Raw genomic sequence first — 19,724 nt, forward strand, 5'->3', positions numbered from 1 at the left:
CCAAGGGTTCCATGGGGTAGGACCTGGTCAGTGGGCCAAAGCATCCCACAGGGACTGCTCTGTGACTCTGCCCTTGGGACACCTCCATGCCAAGGGAGGCCGTCCATATGGGATGAGAAATCCTCAGTGTGTCTGGCATCGGCTGTAATCACACTTACGATGGCACCACATCCCCATCCTCTGGGAGTGGGGAGGGAAGACATGAATTAAGGGCTTTGGGGTCCTCCTGGAATTTGGGTGAGAATGAGTGGTGGGGCTCATGGGAATAGATAGGCAGGGCAGAGCAGCAAATATCGCCAGAGCTTCCTAGGCTCTTCCCAGACAGAAATCCAAGAGCTTCAATCAACACAGCTATAAATAGGCTGTTAGAGGGAGTCAGTGTGTGTGTGTGCGTGTGTATGTGCGTGCGCGGTGCTGGTAGGGGGAGGTACTGTGTTGTGGCCACTGGCTCCTGAGAGAGAAGCTAATTAGGGTTTTGTTAGGATGATTATCAGCACAGAGTTCAATTAATTACAGATGAGCAACAGCCACCATCTGTCACTGGGGAGGCTGTGGAAAGGTGAGACCAGAAGGGCAAAGAGAGAGGGTGATAGGTGACAGCCAAGGTCCAGCAGGAGGAGGGGCCCAGATTTCAGGCCAGGAGAGGTGCCCCTCTGCCTTAGAACCAAGGCCTGTGCCCCTCCAGCAACATGGGACACAGCAAATCATAAAGCCAGCTCTGCCTCTGAGCCTCTTTAGACCCTTACTCAACCCTTTTCACTGCAGAATTGCCACGTGCCTTCAGCACAGGATGACTTTACCTCCCTCGGTTTGTTTTATTGGAACTGCAGGAACCACAGGGACTATGGCTTGGACAGCACTCATCTGCTCAGTCTTTTGCAGTGAGCAAGGCAAAGGTTCTTAGGGCTGAATCAGGAGTATGAGTGAATGTCCTGGTCCCCCAAAGGCAGGCTTGGGAGGTGTGTGAAGAGGTCAGGGTGGGGAGCCCTGTGCTAGAGGACCTCGGAAAGCCCAGGAGTGAAGGAAGCTGGGGACTGGGGCCCTGAATCTCAGCTGCAGCTGGTATAGTCCAGAATGCAGGATGGGCAAAGGTGGCAGTGCACCCCCTTCACAGCTCCTGGGTCTGCTGGGGACAGGTTTAGCCTCTGCTGTTAGCTTCACCAGACCCAGCCTGCAATGGTCCCCAAGGAACTCTCTAGCAGCTCAGAGCAACCACGCCCCATCCTTCCCCAACACACCTCCTCCCTGCTCTGGGCCTACCCCTGAATTGGGGCCCGTGGAGGGCAATTCCGCTGACCCAGCAGGGAGAACACAAAGGAAAATCAGGATTCTACAACCATTTACATAAAACTGCAGGATCTGAAGTGGCCAAAGCTTCTTTCCAAGGGTGGCAGCATCATGCAGCTTCCTGTGCACTTTGGTTGCTGCTGTCACATATGCCCTTTAACATCAGTGGGAGGGTCTGTGGGCTGGCCTGCTGGGAGGTTTCAGAGAACCTTTGCTGCCTGCTTTGTGGCTCCCTGGGTTGTGAGCAGCTCTGACCCCTTCAGGGCAATGAGGGAGCGATGCTAAAGAGTGATACTAATTCCTCTGGTGATATAATGTGTGTAAGCAGGACAGGCTGCTCACCAGTTACACAAGCCACCAGGATCAGAAATAGCAATCAATGGACAGCCAGGAGACTAGCTGCTTAGGGACTCTTTCCATAGAGTCACAGAGGAAGCTGTCTTCCTCCCAGGGACCCTCTCCAATACAGATTTGGCTAGTAGGGGGGTGCTTATCTCCCCTTTTAGACAAGCAGGAGTTATTTAACAGCATTGCACTAATTTGTCAGACCTAAGAGGATGCCCAGATCTGGGAGCAGAGCTTGGTGATTAATGCCACTCACACGCCTTAATCCAGACCAGAGAAGGAAAGATAGTTTGAAGCTTTGAGGGACTTTGGGAAATGACGAGAGTCTGAACCAGTCATACAATGGCTCCAGCACAGGATCTCTGTAGTGTTTATGTAACGATGTGTGATGCATGCACATACAGACACCATGGCTGTCAGCTGGGATCATATTTTGGGCCTTGAGCACCAGAAGTACAGGCCTTTACCACTTGAGCTAAGGGAGAGCTCTGTTAGCTGTGAGACAGTAGGAGGCTGTTCAGTCACTGGAACCAGCTACTATAGGGATACATGATCACGCACACACACCAGCGTATTAAATGCAGGCTCTATTTCAGGGGAGGCCGACCTGTGACTCCGGAGACACATGCAGCTCTTCAGAAGTTAATATGCAGCTCCTTGTATAGGCACCAACTCCAGGGCTGGAGCTACAGGCACCAACTTTCCAATGTGCCGGGGGGTGGTCACTGCTCAACCCCTGGCTCTGCCACAGGCCCTGCCCCCACTCCACCCCTTCCCTCCCCCTCCGCTGAGCCTGCTGTGTCCTTGCTTCTCCCCCTGCCCCCCAGAGCCTCCTGCATGCCACAAAACAGCTGATCAGGAGGTGCTGGGAGGGAGGGGGAGGTGCTGATCGGTGGGGCTGCTGGTGGGTGGGAGGCACTGGGAGTGGGGTGGGGGAGCTGATGGGGGGCTGCTGATGCATTACTGTGGCTCTTTGGCAATGTATATTGGTAAATTATGACTCAGGCTGGCCACTCCTGCTCTATTTGGAACACAATGTGTTATGCATTGGGTGGGTGGCCACCTCAAAGTGAAAGTGTACTGAGGAGAATAACAACATGGGGGGCTCTACATTCAGAGCTGGGCTGGGCTGGCCTGGTAAGTGGTGGGAGGGCAGGCATGTTAACACCTTTCCCAAGCTGCCATTTAGGCTCCAGAATCTCAGCTCTTATTTGTCAATAAAGTAAATCTAAAGCTGCTGTGGTTGCATGTGAAAAGGTGTGAATGGAGTGTAAAGGTTGTAGTGATCTCTGCCTGAGTCTGGAACAATGGCTCTGAGAGGTGTGAACTGGCCCATGCATCTCAATGAGGGGTTAACTCTGATGCCCAGTGAAGATTATTTAAAAGCTAACATTGTAACTATTCCATTGTTCATTAAAGTGTGTGAGAAGAGAAAGGTGGGCTGTGGGGGAGGAAGGTCTCTAATCTCCACAATTGTCTGGGAGTGGCATCTCATTTTGGCACCATGGTGGATGGCATTTGGGAGATACCAATACTGGCTTTCTCTCCTGTCAAGGAGCAAAGCCCTGGGAGCCTAGAAGCGTTCAGGAAGGCATTCCAGCCCACCAACGGGGAGCCATGCTCAAGGAGCTCAGTGGAGCCAAGCAACAGGGCCGGCTTCAGGGTTTTTGCCACACCAAGCGGCGTGGAAAAAAAAAAGCCGCAATCGCAATCGACGGCACTTCGGCGGCAATTCGGTAGCGGGTCCTTCCCTTTGAGAGGGACTGAGGGACCCGCCACCGAAGATCCAAACGTGCTGCCCCTTCCCATTGGCTGCACCAGGCACCTGCTTGCTGAACTAGTGCCTGGAGCCGGCCCTGTCAAGCAAACACCCATAGTCATATTCCAAATACGAGCACCTATACCACGCTGTCCAAGCCAGCCTCTGCACTATCACAGGTCTGCTCAATGAGTGGTGCCGCATGTGTGTGGAGCTTATTTTGTGGGGTGGGGCTTGGAAGAGTACCATCACCTTTTTTCACCAACTTGACTCCTGAATTAATATGTTAAAATGTGAGTTTTCCAGGAAGCTTCCAGAGCCCCCTGTCATTGTGTTGCTCTCCATAGCCATGCAAGGCATTGGTGTCTCCCAGTGAGACTAAGACGTGGGTGAGGATAGGATTCAGAGAGGGCAAGCCTCCATTTGAATGCAGAGTAAAGCAGGAGACTTCCAGAGGGAGTTATGGCAAATTGGTTAAACGCCTTTCTACTGGTGTTGGTTGCTGCTGTGATACAGAGCTGAACTTTGCTGAACTTTGAAAGTCCCCTGCTTAGCTCTGCATTCCAATGGGAGCTGCACTCCCTGAGACAAGCCTCAGTCTACCTCAGAGTCTCAGAATATCTTCCTGGTGGCTCCACTTTGGCTGTTCATTGCAATGCTATTGCTATAGGCTTCACAATGGTTCCCTCTGCTCTGTGAGTCAGTGTCATAAGTGGACTCTCTTTATATGTCCCTGCACTTTTCCTGTAGCCTCAGTTGGCTTTTATCATAGCCAAGGGATCAGATGTGCCTCCTGAGTCCTTGTACCCACTGCTCCCACCCAACCCTGGTGGCACTTCATCCTCTTGTCTACATCTCCTCTGGTGTAGACCTTACACACCCAGAGTTATAGCTCCTCCTAGTGGGAATCGTGCACAGAGGGAGCGAGCAGTGCATTCTCAGAGCCATGTGACCTGAGGTGATGTGCACAGTATTGCAGGGACCCCCTGCAGGACCAGCACACACACTCCAGAGTAAGAGGTTTCTGAGAAGGGCAAGACTGACAGCTTCTGTCTTGGTAATTCTGCATCCTCATCAATGGGGGATTGAATCCCCCTGCCCACACATACTGCACATTCTCTTCATGGACTTAGGGGGTGAATTTCCCCCCTCACACACACACACACACATACCCATTTCACACTCTGGTAATAGGGCTGAGGCATGGGTCCTGGCTTCCTGCCAACACATTTCAGAGTCTGTTAATGGAATTAGGGGAAGAATCTCCTAAAACGCAGTTCAGATGCTATGGGGGTGGGATATGGATTCCCCCATACATACGCCAGACTCTGTTAATGGGGTTGGAGCATGGATCCTCCATACACATTTCACATGCTGTTAATAAGGATAGCAGAGTAAATGGGGCCAACTCCTGATGCAGACCAAACCCTTAATCCTGACCCTACCAGAGGGAGCTAGAGTAGTTTGCGGGGAAGGGACAGCACCAGGACCAAAGGAACGGTGAAGAGTTTTCACTGGTTTTATTTTCTGTACAGCCCAACCTTTGTCCTTCCAGCCCCACTAAGGATTAGTGCCTCCAAAAGATCACTGAGTGCACCCTGCCAACTTGCACAGTACTGTCACTGCAGAGACCCTTGTCCCATGGAGACCCACAATGCTCCAGCTAGCTAGTTAGGGGCCTCTCAGCACCCAGAATCAATTTCTGTTCCTATGTTGCATCCCTTTTCCCCCACCCTTTGTCTTGTCTTAATTATAAGCTCTTTGGGATAGGGGCTGTGTTTTACTATGTTTTTGTACTGCTTCTAGCACAATGGGGTCTTAATCCTCATTGGGAGGCACTATGGCACTAGATAGATAGATAGATAGATAATACCAGGAAGATGTTGTCAGGTTGGATGGATTCCCTGGGGTCTGAAAAGATTAGGACTAAGTCTGTCCATTCTGGCTATTGGATATGCTAAGGGTCTGGAAGAACCCGATGGATGCAAATGCCAAGAACGGGGAGAGACTGTTTATTAATGGGGCCAAACTAGGAGAAATTGAATGGAAAATCCAAAAGAAAGTCTTAGAGGCAATCAGGAAGCATTGCCAGCCTGTGAGATTGATCAGGTGGTGGAATCATCTCAGAAGAGAAGGGCTGGGAAATGTAGACCTAGAGACATTTAAAACTGGACTGGCAATGCCCTGGAAAATCCACTGTAGGAAACAATCTTGCCTAAGTGTTGGTACCAATGGATTCAATTCTTTATTGATAAGACGTCAGATAACTCAGCTCAGTTTATTGAGCATAGATAAATCAGCCCAATACAGAAAGAGTTAAATACTTTACCCAATCAGGAGAACAGGCTTGCAGCTTACATCTTCACTGTCCCAAATGGATTACAACTACCTGTTTGTATACCCCACTTGTTTACAACAGATAGAAAATTCTACAGATTCCACGCCATTAATTAAAGCACTTACACACCTGTTCTGATCCAGTTTCTAATTATTTTGCAGGTCACAAAGACATCTGAAAGCATCTTATACCAATTATCCCTAAAACTAGCACTGTTCATATTTGGCAAGCCTTAACAGACCATACATCTTCTTTTTGTTGGGTCCTATATGTACAAGGAACAGGTGTCATACACAGTTTATCTATTAGTACATTTCTACTATAAGCTTAGCATGAATTGCAAAGCATGATGGAAGTATGTTCCTAGTTGTACAACTTAGCATATGTGATATTGTCTGACATAAGGCTTTTCTCAGGCACTCCCTTTCAGGAAACTGAAGGAAGGGCCCTGTGTAAATTACAATTCTATTTTATTTTGATTTTTTTAGAAAATTCATGCCAGTGTAAACAGCAAAGTGTTGAATTTTACAGTTTTCATGGAATTAATTTTACAACTAAATTTAATCAGTTTCAGGGACAAAAGCTCACGGTTTGAGGGCACTTTCACGATTTCCATGCCCTCCATGAAACTGTGGTTTACACAGCACTCAACTGATGGGCAAAAGGAGACTCTCTGCTATCTGAGAAGGGAATAACCTCAGATATTGAAACCAGCTGAGATGAACTACCCCCAAGACTACTGCTGGGCAGATCTAACATGTCATTAGTCTTTGTTACCAGCAGGTGTCACTGTCCTCAAGTCAGGAATAAAAATGAGCAATCTGAGCAACTAGGAAATAGTTAACTCCAGCACCTATACCCACCCTGTCCAAGCCAGCCTCTGCACTATCACAGGTCTGCTCGGTGAGATGGCCTGACACACTCCCTTATGTCTAGGGTGACCAGATAGCAAGTATAAAAAATCGGGAAAGGGGGTGGGGGATAATAGGTGCCTTTATAAGAAAAAGCTCCCAAAATCGGGACTGTCCATATAAAATCAGGCCATCTGGTCACCCTACTTATGTCTGCACACACTCACACTCTAACATAGGCATGACAGAGCTGCAGTCACCTATTCAATCCCTTCAGTCCTTTAAGCGAAATGGGACAAGGAAGAGGTCTTTGTAGCTGCAACCAGATCAGATTTAGGTTAGGGTTTGAAGTTGCACCAGGGTCCGAGTTCAGATTCCATGGCACAGAAATTTCAGCAGTTATTCTCAAGAGATTTGCCTGCATCTGAACTGGAACCAGAAAGTAGGCTTCTTCTGGGTTTGATCCAACCCAGATCCCAAATGGAGGGGTAGGTTTGGATCTGGGGAAGCTCTTACGGGGTTCAGATTTGAGGATCCAGTTCCAATCTCAACTTTAAACAGTGTTTGAATTTGAGGGAAGGGGTACCAGTAGGAGGGATGTGCCCAAAGTTGCTTCTTAGGCCTGGTCTACACTTAAAACTTAGATTGACATAGCTATGACACTGAGACACATAGCTACCAGATCGGCGAGTAGGGTTCGATGTATCGGGGATCGTCTGGATGCAATAAATCAATCCACGAATCGGCGCCATACTCCACCTCGGCAGGAGGAGTCGACGGGGGAGCCGTGGCAATTGACTCGCCACTGTGAGGACGGCCAGGTAAGTCGAAGTATCTTAGTTTGACACTCCCCACCCCCTGCTAGTGTAGCCCAGGCCTTAGGTGTGAAAAATCCAGACCTTTGAGTGCTATAGCTATGCCAACCCAACCACTGTGAGATCCAGCTAAGTCAAAGGAACTGGTAGGGAGGTGGCAGAAAAACCCCCTCCTGTCACTGTAGTCTGTGTCTATGGTTCAGAGTTACAATGGTATAGTCACGACACTGTAGCTAGTCCACTATAGCTCCTGAAGTGCAGACATGGCCTAAGGTTGTAAACTCTTTGGGCAGGGACTGTCTTTTTGTTCTGTGTTTGTACAGTGCCTAGCAGCATGGGGTCCTGGCCCCCAATGGGCTCCTAAGCACTAGAATCATACAAATAATAATAATTATAATAAGAGAAAAAAAGGTGGAGCTCTTCATGGAAAGTGCACCCCTCCTACCCTCCCACTCCAAACACTATCTTTCTGTTACACGTTCCCAAGGTGTCCATCTGGTTAACACGGTTGAACTTTTGCCTTGTTGGATGATAAGATCCTTGGGTGTTGGCAGTTTCTTCCTCTGTGTTTGTTCAGCACCCAGAACAATAGGAACCCAATCCCGGCTGAGGCCTTTGGATGCTACCAAAATGCAAATAAATAACAAAGAATCATAACTGCTTAGACAAAGCGTAAATGCTAATTAGAGAGAAATTCTAAGGATAGCTAGAGAAATGTCAGCTAAGGAGGTTATGTTGAAACGCGGTGCGGGGGAGGAGGGGGATTTCATGCACTCACATGGATCGGAGTGACCAGAAGAGAATACATTGTTTTGTGCTTGCTCAAAACAAAACAAGCCCACAAAGATTTGGCTGAAAGCTATTATCTCCGAGAGTGCCAATGGGAATTCAGATTGGAAGGGCCAGATCAGGTGTGTGCATCCCTACACTGATACACATACACTAGCAAACACACTGTCCTGTGCCTGACTACAGTGGGCTAGTGAAAAGCCTGAGAAGTTTCTTTCAGCCGACCTATCCCCCACACATGGTCCATAATTCAAAAACAGAGCCAATGAATACAATTTATTTGTTTTAGTCAGGGAAATAAATTCTTCCCCACTGGATCCAGACAATGGGAAATAAACTGAACTGAACCTCTCGACTATGTTCCTTGCATCCTGCTTGGACAATATTCCGATTGATCTATCCACCTTCATTTTCTGTAGTGTTCATGGCCACTGCACTACTGAAAGAAAGCAGGCTTTAAGGGCTATCCTAAGAGCCTGAGTCTCAGGCCAAAACCTTGAGATTAGGCAGCTTTGATACATGCTGAGGGTTCTCCATCCCCACTCATCACAGGTGTCTGTGTAACTACCACCAAGAACACAGACCTGCCCACTCCTATGGGTGTATCTCTACCCACTACATCTGTGCAGAACAGGTCTCTCAGGAGTGTGCATCCTGTTCCCTGCAAGACTGTCACTAGAAAGGTCACAGTTCATGTGTCCTTCTGACCTTGATGGAAATAGCCAGTGCTAATCTACAGACTAAGCAGCTCTCCTGTGTACAATTACAGGATCACAAGCCCCAGCGACGGGCAACGTGTTCTGACAGACAAAACCCTCCCAGCTGAGGCTGGCCTGACAAAGATGCTTCTTTTCAGCTTACAGAGACCTGAGAGTACAGGTGGGCTAAGCGTGAGGAGGGGGTACACAGTGATTAAAGGCTGGCGACAGAGTTCATGAGCACCAGAGGTCCCTGGCAGCCCTGGGAGATGGGCATAGAGGGGTCCCAGAGGAAAATCGGTGGGCAGAGAGATCGAAACAATTGGCAAGCTGGCCACTATCTGAAACAGGGTCAGCTGATCCTGTGCCCTAAGAGTAGGGGGTATCTGTGCTGCTGCAGCAGTGAGACCCAGAATCAGAGACCTTTACAGTCCAGTATTCCACCTTCCCTGCTCCCCTGCTGCTTTTGGGAGTCAGCTACCTTGTGAATGCACCAACCATGAAGCACAAATCGCAAAGCAATAAAAATAAATACGAACGCTCAGCCTCAACTATCTACAGTAGTGCTGGAGCCCTGCAGGGCTGTTGGACAGGGTAGCAGGGGCCTCAGAGTTGAAACAGAAACAAAAGCATACTTAAGGCAAAGGGATATAAAGGTCTAATAAAGCAACCTAGGCCTGGGATAGTGTCTGAGCACAGACCCTGGTGAGCTCACTCATTCACTATACCTTGCACACACAAATGGTAGCATGTCCGTGTACAGACCCCACTAGTGCTCAGTCTGTGATGGATTTGTGTTTGCAGAGGCGTTTGTCCCTGCCCATCTTTCAGTGCTGCACAAGCACAAATACAGCCCAAATTCTAAAACACAGGACAAGGATTGCACCTTGAATTGACAAAGTGGCAATAAAGCCCTTGGCCTATAGTTTTGGCACTGTTGTCATTTTTCCAGTCTGCCAGACAATATAGTAGTTATTGATCCTATAGGTTAGTTGTGCTCAGTGTAATGCTTAGCGAATAACATACATGACCCCCAGAGAATTCAGGTATCAGGCTTGCGCTGCTGCACATCTGATGCTGTGCAATCACACCAGGAAAGAGCTGCTTCTGTCACAGATGTTGATGGCTGGGAGGTCTCTTTTCTCATCTCCCAGTAACAGCGCCAACATAGCCAGGCACAAATGTTCTTTACTGCATTCAAAGTCTTCACACATCCCCAGTTTTGCTAGTTGATCAGATAAACAGAAAGGCTAAACCCATATCTTCTCCTTAGCAGGTGGAATTTGCAGGGTTTATATTCATCCTGTGGGATTTTTTTGTTCTTGGGTTTTATAAATGCTAAACTGCTCCATAATGGCTGTCTCATAATGGGCACTTCTGTCTGGGTTCTGATAACAGTCCTTGGGATCTGAGCTTCATTCTCAGACCAGAACCCCTCAGTGTAACAGCACAGTTTTGTGTTGCAGTGAGTGCAGTCACTATCCTGCTGCCAGGTGCAATCACAGGAATTCAACAAATCTCTCCTGGTGGGAGAGGAGACTTTGGCGCACTCTGTATTCAGAGCGATCAGCACATGTTGCAGCACATTGCAAATTGACAGAAATCACCAATTTTTTCCCCCCAAAGAAAAGTCATTCCAGGAGGATTTTCTTGCTGAAGGAGGGAAGGAGACTTTGTTGTTGAATTTCTTTTCTTGGGGTTTTAGTTGTGATCAGAGGCTTTTGTGACTCTGAACTCAGACTGTCAGAGGCCAAAGAGAATGGGCTTCATCTAGTACTTTAGCAATACCGGCTTCTCTCCTGCCCTCTCCCTTTGGCTGTGTTAGGCAACATATGTCACCCCATCTGACAACTCTGACACCCTGGGACTGCGCCAGCTGATAGCCAGACAGACAGTGCTGTAGAATATTCCCGTGAATGCGCTCTAGTGGCTCCTGATCTTGCTGCTCCCTGGGGCCTGGCACGCCCTTCACATTGACTGGCAAATCAGATTATGTGCTGTTATTAATATAGCATGATCCAAGGGCTGGAAGCTGAAGCTAGACAAATTTAGACTGGAAATAAGGCATAACAGTGGGGGTAATTAGCCATTGGAACCAGTTATGAAGGGTCGTGGTGGATTCTCTATCACTGACCATTTTTAAACCAAAGTTGGATGTTTTCCTTAAGGCTCTGCTTTAGGGATTATTTTGGGGACGTTCTCTGGCCTCTGTTATGCAGCAGGTCAGACTAGACCAGGGGTCTCAAACATGCGGCCCGCGGGCCGCATGCGGCCCGCGGAGCTCTTCCCTGCAGCCCGCGGAGCTCCCCAGGGGAGCTCCGCAGGGGCCCCCCAAGAGAAAAGCGGAGGCTCCCGCCTCCGCCCCTCTCCTGGAGCCTCGGCGCATAGAGCGCCGAGTCTCCGTCCGAGCGCCTGAGCCCCGCCCCGATCCGAGCCGCGTGGGGAGGGGGCGGGGCTGGGAGCTCTGGGCTGAGCGCTGCGCTCGGCGTGGAGCTCACAGCCCCGCCCCCTCACCACGCGGCTCTGAGCGGGACGGAGCTCAGGCCTCGCCGGAGACGCGCTCGGGTAAGGGGGGGGGAAAAGCGGGACCCGCCGGGGCCGGGGCCAGGGGAAGGGAAGCGGGACCCGCCGGGGCCGGGGCCAGGGGAAGGGACGCGGGACCCGCCGGGGCCGGGCTGGGGGGGGGGGGGGGAAGGGAAGCGAGACGGGCCGGGCCGGGGGGTGGGGGAGGGAAGCGGGACCCGCCGGGGCCGGGCCGGGCCAGGCCGGGGGAAGGGAAGCGGGACCCGCCGGGGCTGGGCTGGCGGGGGGGGAAGGGAAGCGAGACCCGCCGGGGCTGGGCCGGGCCGGGGGGCATGGGCGGCAGGTTATATACTTGTGTGGGGCCCGGGCCCCAGCAATATTCAGGGCTGGGCGCCCTGCTCCAGCAATAGTTGGAGCTGGGTCTCTTCCCGCCCCCCCCCCGGTACTGCCTGGATCGGCCCCGGCCACCACAGGTCTCCCCCCGCCGCGACCCTGCCTGGAGCAGGTCCCAGCCCCCACCTGCCACCCCCCCTCCGTGTGTTCGCCCCCCTCCGCCGCGTTGTGTTGCGTCCCTGCCTGACAGAACGCAGCGCGCCTCTCCCCTGCCTGCTGCCCGGAGGGCTCCCAGCAGATTTGCTGTCTGCTGCCGCAGGGTCCTAGTGCCTGCCCTCTGCCAGTACTGGCAAGGCAGGCTGCCCTTACCCTGAGCCTCTCCAACCCCAAACCCTCAGCCCCAGCCAGAGCCCTCATTCCCCCCGCACCCTAATCCTCAGACCCAGCCCTGAGCACCCCCACATCATGAACCCCTCATCCCCCTGCACCCTAATCCTCAGCCCCAGCCAGAGCCCTCATCCCACCCACACCCTAATCCTCTGCCCCAGCCCTGAGCGCCCCCACATCATGAACCCCTCATCCCCCCGCACCCTAATCCTCTGCCCCAGCCCTGAGCGCCCCCACCACATGAACCCCTCATCCACAGCCCTCACCCCACACTCCAAACCTCTTCCCTAGCCCTGAGCCCCCTCGCATCATGAACCCCTCATCCACAGCCCTCACCCCACAGCCCAACCCTCTTCCCTAGCCCTGAGCCCCCTCCTGCATCATGTACCCCTCACCCTCAGCCCCACAGCCCTCACCCCTGCACTCCCTCCTATCCCCAAACTCCGTCCCAAAGCCTGCACCCCCACCCCCTGCCGCAGCCTGGAGCCTGCATCGAGCACAGAGCCTGCATCCAGACCCCCTCCCCCACCCAAACTCCCTCCCAGAGCCTTAGGCAGTAAATCTAAGTGCGTGTTTTGTCCTTTGAGTGAGGTGCATTACTGAGTGTATATATTTATTAAAACTGCGCGCGCTTAGGGGAGGAGGTGGAGAAGAGACAGGGCAGGGGCGGGGCCTCATGGAAGGGGTGGATTGGGGGTGGGGCCAGGGGCAGCAAGGGGGCGTGTCAGTGATGCGGCCCTCGGGCCAATGCACTAGTCCTCATGCGGTCCTCGGGGTCATTTGAGTTTGAGACCCCTGGACTAGACAATCACGACGGTCCCTTCTGGCCTGGGAATCTATGAATCTATAATCACGTTCAGACGTACACATCGGAGAGGCAGCCTCAAGGGGAGGCTATAGAGTTTGATGAGTGTCTCGCACTAAATGTAAAGCAGCTTCCAGCAGATTAATAGGGCAGTCTCAGCTGGGGGCCCAGGGTGATGCATATGATTAGCACTGAACTTGGCCCTGATCTCACACCTGATCATCCACATTCTCCTGAGGGAGCAGCCTACCTCCCGCTTTCCTTCTGGGGCTGGCTGGCTCTCTCCTCCTTTGGGCCTCCCATGCATGAGCCCATCACATTGTGAAGAGAGCAGGACAGCCAAGCACTAAGCAGCCCTGGAGGAGTCACCTAGCCTGAGAAGCTTCTCATCAGGAAAGTGCCCCCTTATCCTGGCAGTAATGGGGACAAGAGAAACCAGAGGGAGGCCCTGGAGCTGCAGTAATGAGAAGGGGCAGCCTTGTAACAATCAGGCAGATGAGGGTACCAAAGGGGCTTCCCCAGCTCTAAACATCAGTTTGGAAACATCCTTTCATCACATCTTCAATTTGGAACTGGGCACTCTCCATCTGTTGGCCTGTCTCTCCCTCTCTCTTTTGGGAGCCATGGGACGACACAAGGTCAGCCCTGCTGAGGGAGGCTGGGAAAATTCCTGCTAATTGGCCCAGTCTGTAAAGGCAGAAGGAAATGGAGGGCGGAGGCTATTTTGTCTCATAAAACGAAGCCACCTTTACTCTTGCAAGAGTTTTCCATTCACAGCAGGAAACCATTGATTAAAGGCATTGTAATAGGATCAGCTGAGGCCAGCACGTGTTGTTATGAAACCAGTAGGGACATGTGAGCCACATTCTTATAGGAGTATGCTGGCACTGCCATATGGGAGAGATCATTGGCCGAGCTAGTCCTGTGTCCCACCTCCTGCCATACCAGAAGAGATGATTGGCCCAGCTAGCCTGATATCACACCTCCAGCAGCAGACAGTACCTGCTGCTTTAGAAGAAGATGAAAACATCTTGATAAATTGGAGAATTGGTCTGAAATCAACAAGATGAAATTCAGTAAAGACAAGTGCAAAGTACTGCACTTAGGAAGGAAAAAAATCAAAGGCACAACTACAACATGGGGAATAATTCACTAGGCAGTAGTACTGCTGAAAAGGACCCGGGGATTACAGTGGATCACAGATTGAATATGAGTCAATAATGTGACGCAGCTGCGAAAAAGTGTATTATCATTTTGGAGTGTATGTGTAATGCCACAGACCCTGGTTGATAACTGGTGTAGCATCTGTTAACCACCTAGTCTGTCTATCACCCACAGGTGTAACCACGGCCTGTGTCTCAGTCTTGAACCCTCTGTCAGAATACACAGAATAACCCTGATTAATGCACTGAGGTACTCTGGGCACAGAACCAGTGGATATAAATGGCAAAACCTCAAAATGACTAGGAGTCACATCCTATTTCTGCCTTAGCTTCTGCAACACACATTTTCTTCCTATGTGTATCACAGAAACAGAGTCTTCAAATTAATAGAGAATCATATCCTTTTGTTCTCCCTTCACTCGCCTCATATTAGTCACATGACCAAAGATTCTAATAGCTCTCTTAATATCTGCTGTACTATCAACAGGGGACACATCAGTGACCAAAATGGTCCTATAGGGATCTAACCCTAACTGTGTATGAGTTTTTATTATCTTAATAATATTAATACAGTGCACAAATTCAATAATGTTCAGTAACACCACATTATTTTATAACTAACTGCAATAGTCCTCAAAAGAATTCAGAGGTGAGCTCTGAGCAATCCTCAAGTCTGTTCGAGCACAAATTTGTAACCTTTGTGTGGGCTACAGTTCACTTCATTTCCCATCTCCAGTGCCTTAAAAAAACCCAACTCCCATAGAAAATAGCTGGAGACCCAGAGTTCAGTCTCTAAGGATTTTCAGCAAGGATTGCACAGGGTCAACCTCCCCACATTCAAGTCCCAAAAGGAACTAAAGAAATGAATTTAGTTAAATAACTTTATAAAATCTTATGATAAAGAAACATATAATCTAATTTTTACAGCATGACATGGCTATTTATAATCCACATACATTACCTTCACAGGTTTCAGAGTGGTAGCCGTGTTAGTCTGTATCAGCAAAAAGAACGAGGAGTATTTGTGGCACCTTAGAGACTAACAAATTTGTTTGAGCATAAGCTTTCGTGGACTAAAAAGCTTATGCTCAAACAAATTTATTAGTCTCTAAGGTGCCACAAGTACTCCTCGTTCTTATTACCGTCACAGTTATACATAAACATAAACAAAGAAAGCAAATTAAAATCTAAACAGTTCAGTCCCCACAGAAATACAGTGAGAAGGGGGGGCAGGGGTCTCCCTCCGTGTTCTGCTCCTGCCTGCAAGCACCACCCCCACAGCTCCCATTGGCTGGGAGAGCTGCGGGGGTGGTGCTTGCAGAAAGAGGCAGTGCGCGGAACCATGTGGCCGCTACCTACCCCCCCAGAGGCCTCAGGGGCGTGTTGGCCCTTTCCGGGAGCGGTGTGGGGCCAGGGTAGGCAGGGAGCTACCTACTCACTGCGCCGAGCAGGAGCTACCGGAGGTAAGTGATGCCCGGCGGGAGGGCACACTCCAACCCCATCTCTTAGTCCCATTCCGGAGCCAGCACCCCATATCTCCTCCTGCACCCTGAACTGCAGCCCTGAGCCCCCTTCCAAAGCCAGCATCCCATAGCTCCTCCTGCACCCCAAACCCAGCCCTGACCCCATCCCAGAGCCAGCATCCTGTACCCTCTCGTGCACCCCAACACTCTGCCCCAGCCTGGAGCCCCCTCCTGCACCCAAACTACTTCCCAGAGCCCACACGGTGCACCCCCACCCCAGGCTTAGTCCTGAGCCCCCCCTCACACTGCAAACCCCTTGGCCCCAGCCCAGATCCCGCACCTCCTCCTGTACCCCAACCCCCTTCCCCAGCCCGGTGAAAGTGAGTGAGGGTGGGGGAGGAGCAAGTGACTGGGGAGGGTGGGGTGGAGTAAGCAGGGCGGGGCTTTGGGGAAGGGGCGGGGCCTCAGGGAGAGGGCAGGGTAGATCTTGGGTTGCCCTTAGATTCAAAAAGTGATCTTGGGCGTAAAATGGTTGGAGACACGAAGTGGCAGGATGTCCCGCCATCTCTAGAGGGTGAGGGGGCACGGTGGGCCAGCCTATACTCCACCCTGGTCCTGATGCCTGCCAGGGACATCAGCTGGCGGCTCCTTCATGCAGGAGCGGCTATAGGGATTTTGCCACCCCAAGCACGGCAGGCAGGCTGCCTCCGGGGGTTTGGTTTGGCACGCCTGCGGGAGGTCCACCGAAGCCGTGGGACCAGCGGACCCTCGGCAGGCACGCCTGCAGGAGGTCCACCGAAGCCGCAGGACCAGCAGACCCTCCACAGGCAAGCCACCGAAGGCAGCCTGCCTGCCACCCTCGCGGCGCCAGCAGAGCGCCTCCTGCGGCTTGCCGCCCCAAGCACGCGCTTGGCGTGCTGGGGCCTGGAGCCGCCCCTGCCTTCATGGAGCTGTGAGTACGAGCGTGTACTTGGCATGGTTCACTCCCCTCCCAGACACCTGCCTCTTTTGCAGCATGAGGGAGACCCTGGCATGCGTATATCTGGAGTGCGCCTGGTTGCAGCCCCATTTCAGCTCCTCGTACATATATTATTACATTTTTGGTTGCACTTTTCCCCTCACCTTCTCATCAATGCACTTCCTATCCGTGGCCCCACAAAGTCGCAGGACCTCCTTGTCAACCTCCTCCTAGCCCTGGCCAAAATGGCCATCTACAAAACCAGGGAAAGGAGGTTGGCCGACGGGGTTTCCTGCAACTGTGGGGCCTATTTCTTATCTTCAGTCGGTTCATGCATCTGGGCAGAGTTCCTCTGGGTGGTGTCTGCCGGCTCCCTTGACACTTTCGAGGAGCAGTGGGCCCTGTCCGGGGTTCTTTGCTCAGTGTCCCCGCCAGGTTCCCTTCATTTAGCTCTGTGACCTTACTCCTGTCCCTGTTATATCTTTAGCTGTCCCCAGGGCCGGTGCAAGGAAGTTTCGCGCCCTAGGCAAAACTTCCACCTTGCGCCCCCCCTCCAGCCCTGCGGCAGCTCCCCGCCCTCCCCCCCACACCCGTTCTGAGGCACCCCCACCCCAGGAGCCGTGCAGCACCTCCCCACCCCAGCTCACCTCTGCTCCACCTCCTCCCTGAGCATGCCGCCCTCGCTCTAATTCTCCTCCCAGGCTTGCGGCACCAAACAGCTGATTGGCACTGCAAGCCTGGGAGGCGGGAGAAGTGGAGCAGTGACCACGCGCTCGGGGAGGAACGCTGTAAAAAAAAAAATTGGGGGCACTGCTTTTTGGCGCCCCCAAATCTTGGCGCCCTAGACAACCGCCTAGTTCACCTTAATGGTAGCACCGGCCCTGGTTGTCCCCCGCAATTACTGGGAATCCCAGACCTGTGGGTCTTCCCCCTAGGCTGGGGGAAGGTCCTTTAGCAGTGGGCGGGTTTCCGTCCGCTCGCTTCCTGGATCCCAATAGGAACAATGACGCAGACACAACTCACTCCTACCTCCCCACAATTGGTCTCTTAAAGCGATATTTCCCTATTAGGCACATGGGTTACATATGACCAGGATGGTCATATCATAGGAGGTAATTATCCCACTATTCTTGGCATTGGTGAGGCCTCTGTTGGAGCACTGTGTCCAATTCTGACCACCACAATTTAGGAAAGATGTGGCCAAACTGGAAAGAGTTCACAGGAGAGCAACAAAAATGATAAAAGGCTTAAAATCTGACCTCTGAGGAAAGGTTAAAAAACTGGGCATGCTTAATCTTGAGAAAAGAAGACTGAGAAGGGACCTGATAAAGTCTTCTGATATGTTAAGGGCTGGCATAAAGAGGACCGTGGTCGTTTGTTATTCATGACTATTGAAGGTAGGACAAGAAGTAATGGGCTTAATCTGCAGCAAGGGAGATTTAGGTTAGATATTAGGAAAATCTTTCTAACAATAAGGACCATTAAGTTTTGAAATAGGCTTCCAAGGGAGGTTGTGGAATCTCCATCATTAGAGGTTTTTCAAAACAGGTTGGACAAACACCAATCAGTGATGGTCTAGTTTTCCTTGGTCCTAGCATAGCACGGGGGGGCTGGACTTCATGACTTCTCAAGGTCCTACATTTCTATGATTCTATGACTGAAGAATGCCAGGAAGAAACAAGGACCACAAAGCTTCCCCATTCTAATGTCAGCTCTCTCCCTGGCCTTCCCAGGGCTCCTCACCACACCTCTCCCTGCTAGCTTCTCAAACCAAGTCTCCTAATGACCTGATGTGATTTTGCAGCAGTGCAGTGATTGTGGAAACAGGCTCCCAGCACTGTGCAAACTTCAAATGTGTTTGAAGCAAAGCATCCATCCTAATTACAGTACCATCATCAGGGTTTAAGCCTGCCCTACCAATCTCTCTAATCTGCTTTCTCAGGGCTCCAGCAGAAGCATTATTTATAGCCCACTCTTACTTACTAAAAGTCCCCCAACTAATAAAGTAATAGGATTCTAGCCTCAAAATACTCCCCCTACAATACGCACACACACACAAATCACATCTCCAGTCAAAGCCCCTCTGGCAAGAGCAGACTACAGGGGAGGGACTAACCAGGAGCTATAAGAAGCCTACAAGCAGAGAGCAGAAGTCTCCTAGTAACTTGTCTACAGAAGAAGGGGCTGGAAGAGGAGCTGGGCTCTGTTCACTTATCTCACAGGTAAGACCTATCTACCTCCCTTTTTCTCAAGCTGGGAGAGGAAGGGGCTGATTCTGTCCCTCCCATCTAGTACTCTGGGGGAAGGTCAGTTACCCTGTGTGGTTACGTTGTGAGCTCACTGGGGCAGAGACGCTTCTGGGTCTTGTAAAGTGCTAAGGACCAGTAATGTTAATAATCAATAGTGGCTAGGTAGGTGGGTAGTGCCTTCTGGCCCACAGGGGGCTAAAAGAGGGCTGCCTGCCTGCTGAGATGCTAAAGAACTTTGCCGACCCCATGCAGGGAATCCAGGAGCCTGCATGTGGTTGAGCTGGAAACTAGAGAACAGAAGTGTTGATATATCAGAACAGGAGATGCCCCATCCTAACCAAGCCATAATATGTCTCCAAATCCCTAGTACTCCCTTCCTCAGGAGAAATAGGAGGGGACTCAGCTCCTTTCTTCTCTGGCTTCCTCCATCCACTTTCTTCTTTAATTCCCACCACATCCAGCCACCAACATCCTGCCACAGCTCAGCCTTGTCTCCATCTGGAAATGGATGAGGCCCATAATATCCTCCTCTGCTCCCTCTTTCTCTGGACTCAGGGCAATCTGCCTGCCTCTGCTCCTGAGGTCTAGCTAGGGCAGATGCCCAGGGTTTCAGAATCCCAGAGCTTTCCCACAGGGCATTAAAGGCACAGTCTGTTGTTAAGATTAATTACCTGTCTCCCAATGGGGCAGAAGGGGGCTCATTCCTCTTTCCCCTAGAGTTCTGATTTCTTTTTTCACCTGGGTTTCATTTCAATTACACTAAAAAAATCTCTGCCCACATTCCGCCCAATTTAGCAGTTCTGCCTGGGTTCCTATCCCACCTGGCTTAAGCAGGGCTATCCAAGTTTAATACTGAGCTCATCCCTGCTAAGCTCCCCACAAATCAGCTGATTACAACTGAGATGTTTACAAGTATAATTCTGGCTGCAAAGACTGATCAAGTAAAACTCATTCAGATGAT

Source organism: Mauremys mutica, chromosome 9, assembly GCF_020497125.1.
Source record: "Mauremys mutica isolate MM-2020 ecotype Southern chromosome 9, ASM2049712v1, whole genome shotgun sequence".
In the NCBI taxonomy this organism is placed as follows: domain Eukaryota; kingdom Metazoa; phylum Chordata; order Testudines; family Geoemydidae; genus Mauremys; species Mauremys mutica.